This window comes from Muscardinus avellanarius (genome assembly GCF_963383645.1).
Source record: "Muscardinus avellanarius genome assembly, chromosome: 6".
Lineage (NCBI taxonomy): Eukaryota > Metazoa > Chordata > Mammalia > Rodentia > Gliridae > Muscardinus > Muscardinus avellanarius.
In genome coordinates this window covers 25359844-25378782 of record NC_137791.1, presented here as the reverse complement: position 1 = coordinate 25378782, position 18939 = coordinate 25359844, and the positions used below count along the sequence as shown (strand labels likewise).

Below are 18939 nucleotides of genomic sequence, written 5' to 3'. Positions count from 1 at the left end.
TGAGACTGTTTCAGCAACAGTAACAAAAAATAGCACTGGAGAGGCTGAGACAGGAGGTTGGAAACCAGTCTCAGCAACTTACTGAGACCCTATTTTAAAACTAAAAAATGAAAAGGGCTGGAGAGGTAGCTCTGAAGTAGAATTCCCCTGGGTTCAATTCCTAGCACCAAAAAAAAAAAAAAAAGAAAAAGAAAAAAAGAAAGAAAGAAAAGGTTAGAGCCTCCTCTCCACACACACCCCAAGTCCAAGCATGGCAGCACAAGACTGTAATTCCAGCTACTCAGGAGACTGAGCCAGGAGGGTTACAAGTTTGAGTTCAGCCTCATCAACTTAGTGAGACCCTGATTCAAAACTCAAAAATAAAAAGGGAGCGGGAATAGTGGTGCATGCTTGTAATCCCAGCATTTGGGAGGCTGAAACTGACAGATGGTTCATGGCCAGCCTCAGCTACTTAGTGAGACCCTGTTTCAAAAGAAAGAATAAAAAATAGGGCAGGGGGTATAGCTTGAAGGTAGAATGTCCCTGGGGTCCACCCCCAGTACTGCAAAAATAAATTAATTAAAATTAAAATTAAAATTAAAAAGGTAGCTCAGTGGGAGAGTGCCCCTGGGTTCAACCCCCAATGTCACAAAAGTAAATCGAATTTTTTTTTTTTTTGGTGGTACTGGGGATGGAACTCTTCTACCTCTGGGCTACACTCCCAGACCTGTTTTATATTTTATTTGGAAACAGGGTCTCTTAAGCCAGCACGGCTGGCTTTGAACCTCCGCGATCCTCCTGTCTCCGCCTCCCAAACGCAGGGATTACAAGCATGCGCCATCACACCCGGCGTAAATAGAAAAATTTAAAAACGGAAGTAAAAGGTAAGGAAATGGACACGATGTGAAAAGTTATTATGGGAGAAGTAATTCTCAGGACACACAGGCACAGACGGCTGGCGACAGGGACACATTCCGAGAAACGCACCCTCAGGTGACCTGGGCGTATTGGACATCCTGGAGTGTGCGTACACACACGGAGACGGCACAGCGAGTCCATACCGAGGCCTCACCTCTAACCTCCGTGGTTCTACACGGCCCCTCATTGAAGGACACATCTGCAGGACTATATGTGGGGGAAATTACCTGTTAAAATCAAACTGCCTTAATACTAATAAACTACAAGTGGCTCCTTAGAGAATGTATTTATTGTATTCCTGCTTACTCTCAAAGAAGCAGCATATGGTAGGGGCCTTCGACATTTATCTTTTCTGGCCACTGATAAGTGCTTGGTAAAAAGAAGCTAATGTACACTCCCAGATCAAAGTCAGTCCGTTTTTATGGAGTAAACCACATTTTCCAGAGCTTGTAGATTGTTTTGTATTAGATTCAAAGTATAGTCCAGGTGCAGTGGCACACACCTATAGTATCAGTACTTGGGAGGTGGGGACAGAAGGATCATAGGCCCAAGGCCAGCCTCAACAACTTAGGGAGACCCTGTTTCAAAATAAAAAATAAAATAGGCCCGGAGGTATAGCTCAGAGATAGAATTCCCTGGGTTTCCATCTTCAGGACCACATTAAAAAGAAAATTATGACCGGGCGTGGTGGCGCATGCTTGTCATCCCGGGGCTTGGGAGGCTGAGACAGGAGGATCGCACAGGTTCAAAGCCAGCCTCAGCTATTCAGTGAGGCTCTCAGCAACTTCGCGAGACCCTGTTTCCAAATAAAATATAAAATAGGTCTGGGAGTATAGCTTGTATATATATTTATACAATATATATTATATATTGTATAAATATATATTGTATATATATATATTTCAGCTTAGGGTGTAGCTTAGACGTAGAATGCCCCTGGGTTCCATCCGCAGTACCAAAAATATTAATAAATAAACCCAAGGTCTGCTGTGAATGCCAAGCATCTGCCTGAGTAGAATGCTTTAATTATTTTCCAACTATCAAATATCCATTGAGATCCAAGTATCCTGGTGATTTTAAATATTGCGACAGAGGATAATCATTAAGCAGGTCTGGGGACTTTCAACTGTGAGTCTCTTTAGTTAATGTAAAATCAAAAGCATATCTTTCAAATCCCGTCACCATGGGGATTCCCACGGCCGAGCTGTGTTGTTATGTAGTTGCTGTTGGCCGGTCCGACCTCTGAGGTTCCATGTTCCATCTGCCTTAAGTGCCAGTCTTCCAATTCTTCCTTCAACAGATGATTTGCAAATACTATTGTTCATTACTTCAGCTTTTCCTAATATTAGTTTTTCACTACAAGCGGGAATGTAAGATTTTATTCTGTTTCCTTTGCAATTACAACCTCTCCAAGCAAAATTGACAGCTTTATATGTCAACCTAAATGAGCAATTCATATTTAATTCAGGCTTTTTGATTCATATCTCTGGGAATCAGTAACATCAGTCTTGCCAGGTGTGGTGACACATGCCACCCAGTACTAGAGAGGCTGAGATAAAAGGATGGCAGGTTTAAGACCAGCCTCAGAATCTTAGTGAGACCCTTAGCAACTTAGTGAGAACCTGTTTCAAAATTTAAACATTTCTAAAGGTGTACCTCAGAGGTAGAATACCCCTGGGTTCAATCCTAGTATCAAAATAAATATCAGCCGGGCGTGGTGGCGCACGCTTGTAATCCCCACACTTGGGAGGCAGAGACAGGAGGATTGCACAGGTTCAAAGCCAGCCGCGTGCGCGCTGGCTTAGGAGACCCTGTTTCCAAATAAAAAAATGTAAAAATAGGTCTGGGAGTGTAGCCTGGAGGTAGAAGGGCTTCCAGTAACCCCAGTACCACCAAAAGAAGAAGAAGAAGAAGAAGAAGAAGAAGAAGAAGAAGGAGGAGGAGGAGGAGGAGGAGGAGGAGGAGGAGGAGGAGGAGGAGGAGGAGGAGGAGAAAGAAAAAGGAAAGAAAGAAAGAAAGAAAGAATCCATCTTAATTCAGAACAGAAAGTCTATTTATTTAGTTATTGCTGTTGTTTTGTTTGGGGTTTCTTTGTGCTGGGATTGAACCTTGGGCCTTACAAATGCTAAGCTGATACTCTACTACTGAGTTACACCCCCAACGTTTGTTTTATTCAGAAGACTTATAAGTATTTCAGGAATCTAAGGTTTAGGAAAATAGAAAAAGAAAAAGGGAAGGAGGTATTTCCTCAAGTCTTTGATAAACTATCCTAGAAACAAAACAAAATAATGAGGATGATAAATGAGGGAGGTTTGCTGTCCTAGCTGAAGCAGAGGACTCCCAAGGACAAGGCAAGTGGTTCTCACCTGTCACATGAATTCCAGTAGAAGACAGAAAAGGATCTTCCAGATCCACACAATCTGCCCATGTGACTGGATGGAAAGCCCATGGGCCATGGATTTTGTTCTCCTTTCTGCAGTGAAGTATCCCCAGCCCTTACAACATAATAGGTGCTCAACAAATACTCTGAGTGATGGACTGACTTGCTTTTTCAGAGCATCGGCGAGGCCTGGAGGAAGGAAGAAGCATCTACAGTGGCTGTCAGGAGACAAGAGAGAGAAGACACACAGTGGCCCCTCATCCTCATGCCCCACCCCGCCACATTCAAACACCAGAATGAAGAAAGTGCACTATTTTTACCCATGTAGCCAGACAAATCCATGAGTGACTGGTATCACCTTCACATCTTTAAGGGTTGAATGGCCTCCACGTAGAAGAATTTGAAAATAAGGTAAAATTTTTATCAAGTTCTAAGTTCTCTGAAACTCTCTGGAAAATACATTGAAATATCGTAGGAGCCAAAAAACTGCTCAATCCAAACATGTGGCAGGTGGTGTGGGCAGGCCTTGTCGACGGCCAGCTAGATGGAAAAGACGAGTCGTGGCATGAATCAAACTCAGGGACACGAGCGGTGCGGCCGCTGCTTTCTTTAGGTTCCATTTCTGGTTATTAAGTGTAACTAGGGTTCAGTGTGTGCCAGTCAGGACCACAGACAAAAATATCATCAGCTCCCAGCCAACACCGTTGGCCAAAAGTCTAATAAGGACTTCCCCAAGTGATGTTTGATGATGCAATGGTTTGCTGTGTGTGCACATATCTTTCAATACCGGAGGCCTGCTGTCCTCTTGGCAATTGTATGCACAGTCGTGTTTGGCCCTAAAACTTTTTGGGTTTAACCTCTGCAGGATCTGTGATTAGCATTTTGATTGTGTTGTGTGTTGAGGAATAAGCAGATTCTTGATTCTTCCTCCTCCTCCTCCTGCTCCTCCTCCTCCTGCTGCTGCTGCTGCTGCCTCACACGCCCAGTCTCTCTCTGCACCTGTGGTCTGAGCATTGCGTGCCTCACCTCTTCCTCAGGTACTCACCCTCCAGGTCTGCGGTGCCTCATCCACTGATTCAATTGACCTCAGGTCAAAAATACTCAGGAAACAATTGCACTTGTACTGAACATGCACAGACATTTTTCTTATAGTTATTTCCTAAACAATACAGTATAGCAATTATTTATATATAATTTACATTTTAGGAATAAGTGATCTAGAGATGACTGGAAGTATACAAGAGGATATGTAGATATATATGTCATATGCAAATACTATGCCATTTTATATAAGGGATGTGAGCATCCTTGGATTTTAGTATCCTCAAGGGTCCTGGAAGCAAACCCCATAGAAGCAGAGGTACGGTTATATTTCATTTATATCTGTAATTTTAAGTTGAAATTGTAGAAACAGCTTCAAAACATTTATGTTATATATTGAAACATTTAAGAGAGATTAAAAATGTATAATATTGCCGGGCATGGTGGTGCATGCTTGTAATCCCCGTGCTTCAGAGGCTGAGACAAGAGGATCGCACAGGTTCGAAGCCAGCCTCAGCTACTTAGTGAGGCTCTCAGCAACTTAGTGAGACTCTGTTTCCAAATAAAAATATAAAATAGGTCTGGGAGTATAGCCCAGAGGTAGAAAGCCCCTGGATTCCACCCCCAGTAACACCAAAAATATATATATAATATTTATAAGTTTATTAATTATATGAGTTACTTAGGAACTCAGGAAAATTTTAATCACTGAAATACTTTAAAAGGATATCAAACATATTGCATTTATATATGCCGTTAAAATATGCCATTATTTATTCATTCATTCATTATTTTCGTGGTCCTAGAGATTGAACCCAGAAGCATTCTACCTCCACGCTATACCCCAGCCCTATATATACATATATATATTTTTTTAAACAGGTCTTGGTTGCTGAGAGTATCACTAAATTGCTGAGGCTGGCCTCAAACCTGTGATCATTCTGTCTCAGCCTCCAAGTACTGGGATTACAGGCATACACCATCATGCCCATTTAATATTTAAGTTTAATTAGCTAAGTTTGTAGTATTATGGAACCAAATGGATCTCCAGGCACTTTCTTTGGCCTGTCTACAACTTGCTCCACAGCCCTGCAACAACTAGCTGTGGATATGACATTTATTCTGTGGGATTTTTTGTTTGTTTGCTTGTTTGCTTGGGTTTTTTTTTGTTGTTGTTGTTGTTTTCTTTTTTCTTTTTTATGGTACTGGGGATCCAACCAGGAACATTCTACCTTTGAACTACACCCACAAGCCCTATTTTATTAGTCTTTCCAACTTGCTGAGGCTGACCTCGAACCTGCAATTCTTCTGTATCTCCCAAGTACTGGGATTACAGGTATGCACCACCATGCCAGGTTTGTATATGATTTTTGGTTTTTGCTTTCTTATTAATCCTATAACAAGTCTACAAGGTATTTTACTAGATTTTCCATGGGACCAACCAAACACAAATAACACAAAAGACTGAATTTTTTAGAATATATGTGTGTTTGTGTTTGCATTTTGTTGCAAGTTTGCTTTATACACGTTACGCAATTGACTTGTTCGATTCAAGTATATCTCAGACTCTTTAGCAAAACCAAACCTGTCTTTTATTTATTGTCTTTTATTGGACATTATTGTCCAAGATGGACGTCAAATGGTGATTATATAATAGCTGAAGCATGAGATACCATCCAATGCCAGTTGATTTTGGTCACTTTTCGAGTCAGGTTATGTATGTAATGGGCTTAACAGGATTCTGGGTCACAGAAGCAGCTCAGTAATTGATAGATATTATCATCTTTGCCATCATCATCATGCTTGGTCTGCAACATAATGAAAAATCTTCGTTACAGCTTTTCTTGCATATATTTTAAAATACAAGATCTTTAAAATATGCTATACTGCCTCTAAGAGCCCCACTATGAATCACTGCCACAGATCAGCTCTGGATTGACACAGGCAGACAGTAACTGGGGACCAGGGTCTGAAGATCCGATAATCCAATCACATCCGCCCTCCACAACATTATGGGAGTGCTGTAGCATGACCAAAAGGGCTAGTGTTGCCATCAGACAGATTTGGATGCAAATCTCAACTCAATCACGCATTAGCAGTCTACTCACACTGAGCAGGTCACAACACTCAGTTTTTACATCTGTAAATGGAGATAATTTTTACCCATAATATAGTGCCCAGAACCGGTAAATATTTAACATTAGCTTTTTTTTTTTTTTTTTTTTTTTTTTTTTTTTTTGGTGGTACTGGGAATGGAACCCTTCTATCTCTGGGCTACACTCCCAGACCTATTTTTATATTTTTTATTTGGAAACAGGGTCTCTTAAGCCAGCAAAGCTGGCTTCGAACCTGCGTGATCCTCCTGTCTCCGCCTCCCAAGCACAGGGATTACGAGCGTGCGGCAACATTATCTTTTTTTTTTTTTAAGGCCTTAGGATTTACCTACTTTTTTTTTTTTTTTTTTTTTTTTTTTGGTGGTACTGGGGTTCCTGGAAGCCCTTCTACCTCTGGGCTACACTCCCAGACCTATTTTTACATTTTTATTTGGAAACAGGGTCTCCTAAGCCAGCGCGCATGGCTGGCTTCGAACCTGCGTGATCCTCCTGTCTCTGCCTACCAAGCGCGGGGATTACAAGCGTGCGCCACCACGCCCGGCTAAAGGCCTCAGGATTTAAACTGTGGCAACTTGGCCAGGTATGGTGGTACATGTCCGTAATCCCAGTACTTGGGAGTTTGAGACAGGAGGATCACAGGTTCGAGGCCAGCCTCTCTCTGAGACCTAGCAAGATCCTGTTTCACATTAAAAATAAAAAGGACTGGGAATGTAGCTCAGAAGTAGAAGGCCCCTGGGTTCAGTCCCCAGTACCAACAATAACAACAACAACAAAAAAAAAACCTATGGGAACTTGGTTTCATCTTTAATTTTCAATGATTCCAGCCAGTCTAATCAAATTGTTGATAGATTGAGATGAAAATCATGGGAACATCTGGCCCGGGGGAAGGTACTGTACTGCTCTGTTCATGGACCACTTTCTATTTCCCAAGTAAAGGGCCACTACCCTGAAGTCCCCAGAATCCTTTGAGACAAGCTCACCAGGCTATGGGTACATCTTACCTCCCTGTTTCTTTTCTTTTTTTTTTTTTCCAAAAGGATTGGCCTTTTGAAGATTAGTTTGCCATCATTCTTATTGGTTGCAGTGAAAAATATTCTAAAGTGATTTTAAAATACTATTTACAACACTGAGGTTCGAGCAGAGGCAGGGCCGTATAGTGGTCATGAATGGAGGCTCTGGTCTGGCGCCTGTTGTGTTTCTGCATTAGTGTGAATTGAAACTCTTTATGTCCATTGGTTGTTGCCAACAGTATGGTCTTGGCCAGGTTATCATCTCTGTGACATGAACTCCGTAGAGTCCTTGTGAAAATTCTGTAGGGAAGTACGCAGGTAGCTGAAACCATGCCTGTGTTTGTTAAGTGCTAGCTGTGAATTGGTTTGTAAGGAATGTTGAATGAATAAATGCATTTGTTTTATGAAGAATCAAGTGAAAATACAAAGCTGCTCATTAATATATGTGTAAAAACATTAGACTCAACAATAATAATATGTTGACAAAAAATATGTACTTTGGGGGTGAATGGGATAAGAAGGGGAATTATAGTTCAGTCCACGGAGGAACATGAAATTGCAGTTTTGAAGCTATGTTGCTGGCAAAGAATACAATTTTTGATTTAAAAAATTAATGCAAATAGCTAGGTGGAACACCTGTAATCCCAGGAATTAGGAGGCGGAGACAGGAGAATTGCAGGTTCAAGGCCACCTCCGCCATTGGTTGAGACCCTCAGGAACTTAGCAGGACCCTGCTTCTATAGCTTGGAGAAAGAATGCCCCTGGATTCAACCCAGTACAAGAAAGAAAAGAAAGGCAGGAAGGGAAGGAAGAGGGAGAGGTAAAGATTATTCCTTGTGGAGCCGGGAAGGGTGGCGCACGCTTGTCATCCCAGCATTCGGGAGGCTGAGAAGGAGGATCGCGGTTCGCGGACAGCCTCAGCTACTTAGGCCCTCTGCAACTCAGTGAGACCCGGTTTCAAAATAAAGAATAAAATAGGGCAGTGGGTGTAGCTTGGAGGTCGAATGTCCCTGGGTTCCATCCCCAGACCCGCAAAAAAGAAAGAAAGAAAGAAAGAAAGAAAGAAAGAAAGAAAGAAAGAAAGAGAAAAGATTATTCCTTGTGGGATCTGGAAAAGATTAACTGGCCAAAATTCATTATGAAAATTACGCCCTAAACAGAGAATCCTTGGATTAACAGGCCCCTTTGGTACAAAGGCAAGCACACTTTTGAATGTAAAAGTTGGCTTTTCACTTGAACATGGATTTGGTCAATCATACTTTCTTCTTTTCATCAACTAGACAAGCTCTGTTTTTCTCAGGAAAGGAGAGAAGAAGATACAGATGGTGTAGGTGCAGTAAAGGGCATTGCTTCATGAAGGCTCAGGTTCAATAGCAGAAGGAAAGAATTCAGGAAGGGCAGTCCTCTTACGAGCAGAATAACAGAGTCTGGAAAAGTGGCGGGGAAGACCGGGGTGGCAGGAAGATCCTCAGAAGCTTAGCTAGTGAGAGATTTGGCCTCTTTTTAAAGGAAGATTCCAGCCCACACTGCAGGCTCAACAATAAGTCATCCTTGTCACCCAGATCAGAGGAGACGTGGCCTTTGGCTTGGGAAACATGGGGGCATTATTCCTCTTTTCCAAGAATGAGAGACACGTCCCTGGGGAAAGTGTCTTCTGGCGTTCAGAGAATCAAAGGAAGATTTGTTCTGTCACAAATCTCAGAAACTTGCATAACTGAACCAATGCGTCTGTCAGGAACTGCGACAGCTGACCCTGCCTTGCCCAAACCAGTCAGGAAGCAGCAACCTTAAAACTCCAGTCTTGCGTAATACCCTTCATCCACATTTTAATTTTAGAAGCTGCCCATGCCTGGCCTCATGTTGTACCCCGCCCAAGCCATCTCAGAAAGGCAAGGCTGCAGTGGGGAGGGGCAGCAGCCATCGGGTACCTCCAAGGAGCTGGACACACGTCTTCAGCCAACAAGTGTTTATGTGTCCTGCCCTGTTATTGGGCAGGACGCTGTTTGCTAGGGACAATAGCAAGAAAGTCATGGCTTCTGCCCTCGAGAAATTCACAGGCTAGTGAGTAAACAGTTCCAAGGGGACCACATGCAACATTGCACACATGAGTCAGGCATCTCTTATCATCTCTAGGAGATGGGCTCAGAGAGATTAGAGAAGCTAGTGAGAAGTGCAGTTGGGATTTGAACTTCAACCATCGGGCCCCAACATCCATGTCCTGTCAACTAAGTTAGGTACCTATTGGCCGGGCATGGTGACGCACGCTTGTAATCCCCGCGCTTGGGAGGCAGAGACAGGAGGATCACGCGGGTTCGAAGCCAGCAGTGTGCGCTGGCTTAAGAGACCCTGTTTCCAAATAAAAATGTAAAAATAGGTCTGGGAGTGTAGCCCGGAGGTAGAAGGGCTTCCAGGAACCCCAGTACCACCAAAAAAAAAAAAAAAAGTACCTATTGTGTGGACAACAGCTTGAATAATCATTGACCCTTGTCACTGCATCCCGCCTTCAAAGGGTGAGGGGCTGCATGAATAGATATATTTGCTAAGACTGGTAGAGAATAAAGCCCCAAGAAATTGTGACCTTGTCCTTAGGATGTGGGTGGTCTTGAGCAAGTCCCTCGGGGTTTGGGGGCCTCAGTTTCTTGGGGATGTCACTTTTTAAGGAGTTGTTTAAAAAGACCAAATCCAGCGGAGTATGATGGTAAATGCCTGTAATCCCAGTATTTGGGAGTCAGACAGGAGAGTTGTAGGTTCAAAGACAGCTCAGCAACATAGTAAGACTCTCGGCAACCTTGCAAAACCCTGTTTCAACATAAAAAATGAAAAGGGCTGGATGTATAGCTTGGAGGTAGAATGCTCCTGGGTTCAATCCCCAGCGTACACAGACAAACAACACACACACACACACACACACACACACACACACACACACACTTCAACTGGGGAGGTAAAGAGTGAGTGCTTTTGTCTGACTAAAACAGAAGTGGTCTGAGATAGTCCGACTAAAACTGAAACCATCTTTCAACTTAAAAACCTCTATTTTCAGCAAAGATCGCTCTCAACCAAGCCAAAGAACCTACAGAATGGGAGAAAATATTTGCAAACCCTATTTCCAATACAGGGTTAACATCCAAAATATATAAAGAATTGACACCGTTCAATAGCAGGAAAACAACTAGATTTTTAAAATTTTTGCAGGAGTCAAGTGTCGAGAGCCATCTTAGAACCGCACACTGGGATTAGCCTCTTGGATCAGTTCAAGCTGAGAATATACTATTTGGCTATGTGTGATTTTTCTGCAAGTGGACAGAATCCAAAGGCCCTGATGCAATCCATAGTGCAATCTTTGATGTCTTCTCCACCCAGTAATGCTGAACCCTTCCTTCCTCTAAGCTTGTCACAAGACTGCTTTACAGTCCTTTTTTTTTTTTTTTTTAAGAACTGGAGAAGAAACCCAGGAGCATTTTACCTCCAAGCTCCACCCAGCCCTATATTTTATTCAGGGTCTTTATTTAAAAACAGGGTCTCACTGAGTTGCAAAGGGCCTCACTAAGTAGTAGCTGAGGCTGTCAGTGAACCACAATCCTCCTATCTCAGCCTCCCAAATGCTGTGATTACAAGTGTGTGCCACCACGCCCAGCTTGCCCTTCCCTATAACTAGTGACATTTTTTTTTTTTCTTGCTGGTACTGGGGTTCCTGGAAACCCTTCTACCTCCGGGCTACACTCCCAGACCTATATTATACTTTGTTTTTTTTGGAAACAGGGTCTCTTAAGCCAGCGCAGCTAGCTTCGAACCTGCGCAATCCTCCTGTCTCCGCCTCCCAAGCGCGGGGATTACAAGCGTACGCCACCACGCCCGGCCACTCGTGAGATTTTACTAGCTTCTGAGTTTGATCAGCTTCTATGATGCCTTGTTTAAAGTTTCTCTAAAAGTAAAGTGCTGGCTGCAGGTGGCCCAGGAAAATTGTCAAGCTGCCTCCTCTCCAGCTACCCCAATTATTAAATTTCTCCATAGTACCTTATCTGATCCCTTCAAAATTATTTTTACATGAGAAACTTCTTTTCGGTGGCCTCCTGAAGCAGCAGCCTTCCGTGGCAGGACCACGGAACACGTAGCACACGTGACAAGCTGTGGCGGGACCACAGAGCAAACAGCGTCTGCTCTCAGTGGTGTTACCAACATGGGACAGGAAACCTCAGAGTTTCACTGACTGGGGCAGGCAACCTCAGTTTTGGTGAGTCACTTGCAAGCCTTTAGCTGCCAGGGTTGAGACCAGCTTGAAAGGGTAAGGTGTTTTGTTTTGTTTTGTTTTGTTTTTTCTCTCTCAGTTGGGTAGCACATTGGGAATTATCTGTCTCCTATACAAATGATTGCTTTGCTTCAACAGGGGATAAATGTGTCCATTGCGATTTTCTCTGCCTGGGCTCTCATTAAGACTGGCTTAAAACCTCTTACAGCGGATGTAGTGGCGCACACTTGTAATCCCAGCATTTGGGAGGCTGAGACAGGAGGATCACGGTTCACAGACAGCTTCAGCTACTTAGTGAGGCCCTTTGCAACTCAGTGAGACCCTGTTTCAAAATAAAAGAATAAAAATAAGGCTGGGAGGGTCGCTCAGAGGTTGAATGCCTCATTCCCAGTACTGCCAAAAAAAAAAAAAAATTTTTTTTTACAGATTTTCTTGCTCAATTGACTAAGGGGGTCAGGTGACAAGTCAGTCATGCTCAAGTCTGGCATTTTAATTAAACCATTGACCTTTGACAGTGCTAATCAGGATGTTAACAATGTCCTTTCTTCTCTAAGAGGTAATTTTTTTTCCGGTACTGAAGATGGAACCCAGGGGCATTCTACCTCCGAGTTACACCTCTGCCCTATTTTTTTTTCCTTTATTTTGAAACAGGGTCTCACTGAGTTGCAAAAGGCCTCCTTTAGTAGCTGAGGCTGTCCACAAACCATGATCCTCCTGTCTCAGCCTCCCAAATGCTAGGACTACAAGTGTGTGCCACCACGCCTGGCCCAGAGGTAAGATTTTATCTGATGATATTCAGGTGGTTCAGACAGATAGAACAACCCAAGCAATCTGTTCACACTGCAACCTTGGTTCAAGTCCTAAATGGGCATACTGGTTCCAAAATTCAGTGTTATAAACTTAAGAGCTATGACCAGACACAAAAACAATGTTTTAACTTTTTTTGTTGTTGTTGGTGGTATTGGGGTTCCTGGAAGCCCCTCTACCTCCGGACTACACTCCCAGACCTATTTTTACATTTTTATTTGGAAACAGGGTCTCCTAAGCCAGCGCGCGCAGCTGGCTTCGAACCTGCGCCATCCTCCTGTCTCCGCCTCCCAAGCGCAGGGATTACAAGCGTGCGCCACCACGCCCGGCAATGTATTAACTTTAAACAAGGGTTAATGTTACCACTACTCCTAAACCTTTAGGAGGTGCCCTCATCATACAAAGGGAAAAAATTGGGCCAAGCAATGCCAATGGGACTCTGAATTTTATAATCAGAGAAATATACTTTCAGAAAACAAAACAAAAAAAAAGGCCATTCCCAAATCATAACTACAGAGAGTATGTCCGTGAGCAACAAATAATCATTGTTCAGTTCAACAGCGGCTGGAAGCTCAGGATTAGATTTGTCTGTAAACACAAACATAGTTATTACCCTCGCTCAAAATAATGTTGGCTTTTAAAATACAATGAAAAAAAAATCTCAGCCAGGTGTGGTGGCACACACTTATAATCCCAGCATTTGGGAGGCTGACACAGGGGGATCGCAGTTCTCAGACAGCCTCAGCTACTAAAGTAGTGATGAGGCCCTTTGCAACTCAGTGAGACCCTGTTTCAAAAAAAATAAATAAATAATAAAAAAAATAACCGGAGGATCGCAGTTCACGGACAGCCTCAGCTACTTAGTGAGGACCTCTGCAACTCAGTGAGACCCGGTTTCAAAATAAAGAATAAAAATAGGGCAGGGGCTGTAGCTCGGAGGTCGAATGCCCCTGGGTTCCATCCCCAGACACACACACACACACACACACACACACACACACACACACTATATATATATATATATATATATATATAGGGTTGGGAGTGTAGCTCTGAGGTAGAATGCCCCTGGATTCCATTCCCAGTACCACAAAAATAAATAAATAAATAATAAAATCTCAGATTAAAAAAATTATTTATTTTTACTATTATGGATCACCCTTTATTTTAAAGTCATGAAAAGCCAGCAGCAGTCAGGCTGGACACATACTTGATTGAAGCCATGCTCCCATGGGAGATGGACAGCAGCGCTGAGTTACACAACAAGCAAGGCTTCCTCTTCCACCTTTCTGGAAAATGTTAGATAAGGCCAAGGACAGGCAGCTACTGAGTGGCAATACGGACCATGCAAGAACAAATGGTGGGTAACAGGTGCAATGACATTGCTGAGTTCTGGGCTGAAAGGGCAGGGAGGGAAATGATCACAGAAGGTAATGGTTGAATTTTTTGGGGACTTCCGGGAAGATGGCGACCGAGAAAAGCGGGGCTTAAGAGTCCCGCTAACAACCAATCTCCATTACCACAAAAAGAGTGCCTTTCATAGCCAGAAAACACCATCACCAGAAAAACAAAAAAAACCACCAGGCTCCAGAGAGAAAGCGGACTGAGAACAGAGCTCAGGGCCACAGAGGAGACACACGTGCCCGAGGACGCGGCAGCAGCGCCATACTGCTGGCGGCAGCTGCGAACTCAACGGACGGCTACAGCAAGCCAGGTGAGCCGCTGCGGAACAGCCAGGCGGGATCTTTCGGCGCAGACAGCATTTAAAGCTCCCAGTGGCTGAGCTCAGCACACGCTGCAGGGATTCAGAGTGGAAATCAAAACCAGAGAAGAAAAAATACGCCAGCCTCATGGCCGAGGGCGTGGCAGAGGCGCCATATTGCCACCGGCGGCGGCAGCAGCAGTGAATTCACCGAGTCCAGTACAGCTACATCTGCGTACTCAAGAACAGTGAGTCAAATTGCGGGCCACAGAGGAGAAATCGCAGTATTGGGCCTCCTGGGACTTGACCCAGTGAGGGAGTGGTGGTGGCAGAGATATCACACCATAGGAGAACGTGCAACCTGGCACCCCCCATAGTTTAAAGCAGCCTCTATCGACTCCCTGGGTCGGAGACTCTGTGATACAACCCAGTAAAGGAGTAGTGGGGTCTGAGATAATACAGACTCGAGATCCAGAGCACCTTAAGTGAAGCCATAGTGACCCAAGGGAAGAACCCAGAGAAGGCACAAACCTCCGAAATCATGGGAAAGAGGAATAACACTGGAGTAATGAATGTGCACAACCCCACAACATCAGAACCTGATAAAACAGAAAATCAGAGATTTCTAGAAGATCAAATCAGGAAAATAACTGTAGAAATAATAGAGGTGCTTCGAAAAGAACTCAGAGAGAGCCAAAAAGAGATAAAGGATGCAATTAATGAAGTAAAGGCCTCAATTCAAAGCACAAACAACCGATTAGACCACATGTGGAACAGAATCTCGCTCTTAGAAGATGAGCAATCCAAAAATGAATGCATAGTTTCTAATCTAGAAAAAAATATCCAACAGCAGGAATCTGACATTGAAGAAATATGGGCCCATCTTAAGAGAGCTAACCTAAGAATAATTGGAATAGAGGAGGGAAAAGAAAGTGATACCAAAGGGATCAACAATCTCTTCAAGGAAGTAATAGCAGAAAATTTTCCAAATATAGAGCAAGAGGTTGATACACAGATCCAGGAAACTTATAGAACTCCCTTTAGACAGGATCGGAGAAGAGGATCCCCACGCCATATAATTGTCAAAATGACCAATGTAGAAGCCAAGCAGAGAATCTTAAAGGCAACAAAAACAAAGGGCCAAGTGACATTCAGAGGCAAACCAATTAGAATCACTCCAGACTTCCCAAACCAAGTCATGAGAGCCAGAAGGGCTTGGAGTAACATATTCCAAACTCTGAAAGAAAACAACTTCCAGCCAAAAATTTCCTATCCAGCAAAACTTTCTATCAAATTAGATGGAGAAATAAGAAGCTTCCATGACAAACAGAAACTGAAGGAATTTATGTCTTCAAAACCAGCGCTAGAGAAAATACTCAAAGAGATTAACTACAAAGAAGAAATAGGTAACACTCACCAGAACCAGAGAAACAAGAGTTTCCATCCAACAGACAACTAAGATTGGTTATCTGTGGAGATTCATTATTTATGTTAGTCTTTTACCTATCTCTAAGTTGTATTGTTTGCCTTTATTGTTGTTAATTTTTAGGATTTCTAGTTGGAATATTAATATACCTTCAGATATAGCATTTGGAAATATTTTATCCAATTCTATTAGTAACTTTTAACTGTTTACATTGTCTTTGGATATACAATATTTTCTTTTATTTTTTAGGGAGTTTGTATATTCTTCTGTTGCCTGTGCCATTGAAATCATATCCAAGAAATCACTGCCAATTTCAATGTTGTGAGGTTTTATGACCCAGATTTTCTCCTAAAAGTTTATAGTCTTAAGATTTATATTTAGGTCTTTTATCTATTTTGAGTTAATACTTGTATATGGGATTAGGTAAAGGTCCAATTTTATTCTTTTCCATGTAATTATTATTTTTTAACAATATTTAGTTAAAAGATTATTATTTCCACCACCAAATGTTCGTGGAAACCTTGTCAAAAATAACTTGACAACATAGGGAAGAATTTAGCTCTAGGCTTGTATTTAACTCTAATGGTCTATATATCTGCCTTTAGAACAGTACTAACTGTTTCGATTATTGTAGCTTTATATGGTTTGAAAGCAGAAAATATATATCTTCTAGCTTTGTTCTTTTTCAAGATCGTTTTGGGTATCTAGAATTCATATTCCATATTAGGATAGATTTTTTTCTGAAAAATAAATATATAAATATATGATAGTTTCACCTAAAAAAACAGAAAAAAATATGCTCTAGTAAGAAAGAAAGCAAAAAGAAATATTGAAATGCTATCTTTAAATCATCAAATGCTTGGTATCAGACAAATGAAACTGTTATGTGAGATTATCATTTTTAATTTTGGATAAATTGCTATAATACTAGATGTCAACCACTAAGCCAAGCATGGGAAGGAGGGATGGGGAGAGAATGGGGTGGGGATCGGGTGGGGGCTGACTGGGTGATGTGTGCATGTATGTCTACAAAAGTTTGTATCCCACTATGATGTATGAATACAGTGCACCAATAAAATAAAATTAAAAAAAAAAAAAAAAGAAGGTAATGGTTTGACGGCATTGCAAACTTAGACTTTTTAAAAGTTAATGCAAGAAATAAGCTTTTAAAGAATATCTTCCAGCTACCTTTACACAGGGCAGCACAATCCAAAGGTAATTTTCTTTTCTATTAATTTTTAAGTTGGTGCACAAGTGGTCTGCTTCTGCCCTCTTGCTCCACGTGGGGAAACAGGTAAAACCACCTAAATGTCTTACCCTCTAAAGCTCTGGATTATAGACGTGATCAACAAATAACAGTTATTCCACACGTAGGCATAAATAGCTAAGTTGAAGATTACTGTTCACTTTCCTCTTCCATTATTTCAGCTCTGCGAGGCCCATAGAGTAGAACATAAGCAATATGCCAGTCTCCACCCCCAGAGAGCCGCAGGATGTCTTCTGGTGTCACGAGGCTGACATCATCATCATCAAATTTAACCCATTCATGTGGTTTCCTTTTCACTCATGATGTGTAATGACTTGAGGAACTCGACTGGCCCTGGTGCATCAGCACTGCTGGGAGGTCATGGTACCCATAGTTATTGGAGCCAGTATCATCAGCAAAGGAAAAGGGTTCATCCTTAACTTCCTTCTGGGGACTACTCTTCCTGTCATTTGCATTTGGCTGCTGATTCACTTTTTGTCTCCTAGATCCTTAACTTTCGATCGAGAAGAGACCATTTTTTCTTGAAGTTCTGGTGTATATAGTTCATACACATCCAACAAAAGTGGAAATTTAACATCCTCAAGAACTTTCACACTTACAGATTCTTTCTCTTTATAGAAAAGATTCGAAGCATCTGGGTAGCTGGCTGATCTTGGAAGATTTGATACACAAAGCATTCCTTTGCAACGGTAGAGACTGTTTCGTGATTTCTTTCTGAAGTCGCACCTTAAGTCCTATAAAGAGCTACCTGACTTCCTGATTGATAAAGCAGCTGAGATGGAGCCGGTTCTCCCTGTGGTGACTTCTTCCTCTTAAGGTTCTGTGCATTTCATGGTACTTTCAAATTCAACACCAAAGAACGGATCAATTAAACTTTTCTTTTCGGAAGGTGTCACCGCTGATGCAGATGAAGAATCTGTCTCGTCAACAGAATCATCCTCTGTGGCTTCCAGTTTCTGCTGTAATACTCTCAACATTTGTACCCAACGTTCCTTATCATCCTGCTGAAGGTATTGTCCTTGTTCATCCTTCTCCGCAGACTGTGGGAAAGCCATGTGTAAAAACTGCAGTAGGATGATAGGTGGTATACTAGAAGAAGTTTTATCCATGGAGTCAAACAAATCTCTAAAGGGCTGCAGTAATATACTGCGCGGAAGCCATTTCCCCCCAAGCTCTCAAGGAACCTGCGTACCTTCTAAGGGCATCTTTGAGTTCAGGCACAGAAAGAATACACTGAACTGTAGCCTTCATATAACAAGTGTTACCAAGGTTTGCCAATCGATCCACATGGTGATTCCATAGCAGATGCCAACTGCTCTTTTGTCATGCCTTCCACCAAGACAGTCTTAGCTGAGGGCTCCCGGAAGAGCGTCTGATGACCCCATCATGAGCAGCGTCGTTCCATTTTTATTTTGATGTTTCCCCAGTCATCATCCTTCAACATTCCTACTGTCATCATGACTTTCTTTCTGGCCGGCTGGACTCCAGTCAGTGCAAAAAGCTGTCCCTTGAACACCACCGGCGGCTTGTCCGTATTCAGTTCAACGCCTTCCAACTTCTCCTTTCCCCATTTTACAGTAATGGAGTACAGCGGCATGGCGTGGGCCCAAGGAGCTGGCGGCGCAGGAGGACCGGGCCTGGCAAGGGCGGCGAAGGGAAGAGACTGCAAGGAGCTGCCAGTGGTGATGGCGGCGGCCGAGGTGGAGGCCGAGGTGGTGGAGGTGGTGGAGGCAGCTTCGGTGCGACGAGTCTCATTCTAAAAAAAAATTTTTTTTTTTTTTTTTTTTTTTTTTTGGTGGTACTGGGATTCCTGGAAGCCTTCTACCTCCGGGCTACACTCCCAGATCTATTTTTTATACTTTTTTTATTTTTGGAAACAGGGTCTCTTAAGCCAGCGCTGCTGACTTCAAACCTGCGCGATCCTCCTGTCTCCGCCTCCCAAGCGCAGGGATTACAAGCGTGGGCCACCACGCCCCGCCTAAAAAAATTTAAATCATGCTATCCGTAAAAACGTAATCCTCAGCCGGGCGTGGTGGCGCACGCTTG

The 18939-nt window shown here is 42.7% G+C and overlaps 1 pseudogene across 1 annotated transcript; it reads right to left on the bottom strand.

Moving 5' to 3' along the window:
- Positions 1-17022: 17022 nt before the first annotated feature.
- LOC308264332 (ubiquitin carboxyl-terminal hydrolase 14-like) lies at positions 17023-18648 on the bottom strand (annotated as a pseudogene). The gene has a single exon. The product of its transcript is annotated as a ubiquitin carboxyl-terminal hydrolase 14-like (transcript).
- Between the last annotated feature and the right edge of the window lie 291 nt (positions 18649-18939).